A 4,285-nucleotide genomic window follows, 5' to 3' on the forward strand; every position below is an offset into this window, starting at 1 on the left:
AACAATAATAAAAAGCATTATGGTACGAAATTAAATAGTATGCACAAATGAATGGAAAACATGACCTCTTTCTCCCTCTCCTATCTTTGGTTCTGCATCAATCCAAAACAATGGTGTTAATTCTGTGGGTTCTAACATTCCTGTTTACAATCTCACCATTGATTTGACTATTCTAGTAGTCTTATCGTTTACTGTTTGTATTTCGGTTTAGTCCAGTATTTTTTAGGTTTTAACATTTTTTTTTTTAATTTTCTTAATCAGTTTCTTTGACGGTTTCTTGTTTTTATTTGAAATATAAATTTTCTTTTCGCGGAGACGCAAAGAAATAGAAGTCAACCCAGAGTTTGGCAAAAAGTATTCCATTGAGAAGAGACTAATTCATTTTTATTTGAATAAAAATAAGACTAAACAATCCGAATACTTTTTTATTCGTATATTTGAAATATTATTTCAATAGAATAAAAAATAAGTCGAATGAAAAAGTAGTCGAATACAATATTGTTCGAATTACAATTAGATTTTTTTTTTTACTTATGTTTTTCTATTTTTGATTTCTAATGTATGAGGGTCCCATTACACATTTTCAGATGAGTAGAAAACGAAAATGCTATCGATTTTTAGATTCATTCTCTTTTCTTTAGAGTCGACCGTTCATGAAAAATATAATACAGTTAGTACAAGAGCCGGGAAGAAAAAAAAGGCAGTTATCTTACCCCAATTTTTTATTACTTTAATGAAAACTATGTATAATTAATAGACAAAATTGATGAGTCTGCCAGGTATAGGTAGGGGGAATAGAAAATGGGGGCTGTTTCAAAACCTTGAAAAACACTAATTTTTCTTTCGGAGCTCTCTATCTTAAAAACTACCAACACCATAAAACCTAAGAGGACATTATTTAAAGAAGAGTAAATTTGCTGAAATATTAGCCTTAAAAGAGCTATTTACATCCAATAGTTCTTGAGATATACCTTTTTAAAAAGCAAAATTTCTAAAAAATATACTGAAAGATTAGTAGTTATTTAATTTATTTTGAGAAATCTATATCTCAGGAACTATGTGACGTACAGATCTTCGAAGATAAACATCATAAACTACTTTATAGCTCATTAAACTACCTTTAATTGAGTGGTAATAGACATCTGTACGCCAAATGGTTTTTGAGATATCGATTTTTCAAAATAAATTCACTAACTACCGATCTTTCAGTACGTCCCATACAACATTTTTATGAAATGTTGCTTTTTAAAAAGCATATCTCGAGAATTATTTATTGTAAATAAATCTTTTAGGGCTCATATTTAAGAAAATTTTCTCATCTTTATATGACGTTCTCTTAGGTTTTCTTGTGTTGTCCCTCCTTTTTAAGATATAGAGCTCCGAATGAAAAATTAAATTTTTTTATCGCTTTCAAAAAGCCGCCATTTTATATTCTTCCTACCTATACTTGGCAGACTCACCAATTTTGACTAGTAATTATACATAGTTTTCATCGAAGTAATCCAAAATTGGGGTGAGATAACTGCCTTATCTATCACAATATAATATATAAGATATTTAATTTTCACTATTCTTAATTTAAAAATAGGTAAATCTACTTGTTATAATTAATAACAGAAAAATTAATTGAAGAATACAAGCCTTTATGAACGGATCCTTTTTCCAGAGCTTTGAAATGCTGTTAAGTAATTTTAATTTATTTTTCCTTTTTGTTTCCATCCCTTACCTTTTCTCTCTCCTGGATTAATTGAAGTCGTTAAAGTTATGATAATTTTGTTCCATCTTCTCTCCTTTGTAGATTTCTTTGTCTCTCTACAGAGGTTCTTTTGTTATTATAGCAGGCTTACTACTGAGATGTTTCATAATTTATCAGTTTTATGGTGAGACATCATTCCAGTAATTTCATATTTTATTTCTGCAAAAAATATTTTAATTAAAATTAATAGGTAATCCATGGCTTTAATATGAGGTTTTAACGCAAACTGTGCTAGGTTACACCTGGTTAAGTCTGAACTTAAGCTGAATATATAACTTTGCTAAGCATTTAGTTTTGAGTGAAACCCACCACTCTGTGCTAACTTCGATTTTTAAAAAAAAATATTTTCTTTTCCTTTACTTTAAATAAGCATGTAGTGTATGAAATGTAATATTTTTCCCAAATAAAGTTTTAATACCACTTAAAACATTTTAATGACACTTGATCGTCAACCACGTATGCCACTGAATCCTTTTATGCAATCAGCTAATACATAAATGTATTGCGAGTTTTTTTAACTGAATAAGAACTCTAGGAAGTTATTGTATATCACCACAATTTCTATAAAATATTTAGACAAAGCAAAAAAATCCATAACAAAATTTGTTTTAATACATTTTTTTTAATACGTTACGAACATTTAAAAAATATTATTTAAAGTGTTTAAAATAAATGGATAAATTAGTAAATAAATTTATATACCTAAAAAAATAAATTCGATAGTACAAAAAAATTAAATGAGTGTAAAAATTATAACCTCAAGCGATCGTTGGTGGTGGAAGCTTGGACAATACTAAGCACATATACATATATTTCCTTATTATTATTTTTAATTTTTTTTTCTTATAGTTCAGTGATTGTTATCATTTAAATTTTTTTTTTTCGATTTTCTCTTTTTTATGTTTTTTTTTTTTTAATTTTTATTTTGTTCTTCTATTTTGTATGTATAGTATGAACGGATATTTAACACAGTAAAATAAAATTAAAAAATCATTTATAATTTTTTTGTAAATGAAATGTTATCAATCAAACAGAATTCACAAAATTTGATTAAAAAATAAATAATCAGCAGATTTATCAGGTCGTTCACTCGAAATATGAGCTAAATATTTGACACGATAACATAATTAATGCATTAACACACGTATAAGTCTATCATATTTATAGCTATTGTTGGTTATTATTTTTAGGAAGATAGTCCTTATAGCGGTCAATATAACAGAAACAAAATATTTTATAGTAACTGACGTTTACATATCATCACACTGTATTTATTTTTTCACTCTTTCATTCTTTTAATTTTAACATATTTGGTACTATTTTTTAAAATTATTATTTCACTTATCATTTTTCCAGTAGTACATAAACATTATTGTATATTATATTTTTAAAGGTTTTCATACCGCTATTTAAAAACCCTTTACGCTTTATAAACAAAGGTTTATTTGAACCCTTACCCGCCATTAATTTCTTATTAACCCTTATATAGATCCACTAGATGTCGAATTTTGTTATAATACATTTTATTTTCTTATATCAATTTTCCTAGAAAATATTTATATTAAGGAGCTCAAATAAATATTATTTTGGGATAACTTCATTTCCTTTTTGAACCCCTACATCTCGAACTAAACTGAAATATAAAAATGCCCTTGATATACAGATTTACTCAACTTACAACCACATTTCTAATATTGCTATAGCTACCGAAATATTTATAAAACTACAAGGAGACTTATTTATGAAGTATAATATGTTTTTTTGGAATGAAGTTAATGGGGCTCGGTCTGATTGAACTCATTTATGGGATAAAAACAATACAATTATTTTTAGAAAAATTTAAGATTATTAAATAATAAATAGTTAAAAAATCTGAAAAAAATGTAAAATGTTTTAATTATTCATAAGTTATGTGAGAAAAACATCAAACTCGTTTGGACGAACCGTTGTGTTTTCCAGATAACCTTTTCTAAATGGCAAAGTTCATCCCGTTGCTATTTAGGTCTTTTCTGTGTAATTTATGGCGCCTCAATTCGAGAAATGTCACGCCATTTATCGCACAGATGCACCATTAAATTTTAAAGTAACGAATCAGAACATCTATGCATGGGTGGCGCATAGGGATTCGAGATCTTAATATATATTTACTTATACTTTATGGAAATAACCGAAAATATATAAAAAATAAAATAAAATAACTTATGTAAAATAGCACAATAAATCTTAAAAAAAGGATAAAGTTGTGGCGTATAAGATTTCCTGATTTTTTGGGTGGGTGTAGAACATTTAAATAATTTATCTCGAATCGGAAAATTAACTCTTGGAATCTTAAATTTTTATTTTTGCAATATATATATATGCATGCACTATCAGACTGGTAATGTGACCGTGTTTTCTATGATGTGTCTCTATGTGATATGTGTTTTGCTGCAAGTCAGTATTAGTCTATATCTAATATATGTTTTGCTGCAAGTCAGTATTAGTCTGTATCTAATATATGTTTTGCTGCAAGTCAGTATTAGTCTGTAT

General features: G+C 27.1%; 1 long non-coding RNA gene across 1 annotated transcript in view; it reads right to left on the bottom strand.

Annotated features, from left to right (window-relative positions):
* Positions 1-1,651: 1,651 nt before the first annotated feature.
* The window catches only part of LOC136796615 (uncharacterized), an 11,984-nt gene continuing 9,350 nt past the window's right edge, over positions 1,652-4,285 (bottom strand). The window contains exon 3 of the long non-coding RNA XR_010844364.1: positions 1,652-1,915. This is a non-coding gene — a long non-coding RNA (uncharacterized lncRNA). The remainder of the gene's footprint in view (positions 1,916-4,285) is intronic.

The sequence above is a fragment of the Halyomorpha halys genome, unplaced genomic scaffold (genome assembly GCF_000696795.3).
Source record: "Halyomorpha halys isolate HHAL.00 unplaced genomic scaffold, Hhal_1.1 Scaffold172.1, whole genome shotgun sequence".
NCBI lineage: Eukaryota > Metazoa > Arthropoda > Insecta > Hemiptera > Pentatomidae > Halyomorpha > Halyomorpha halys.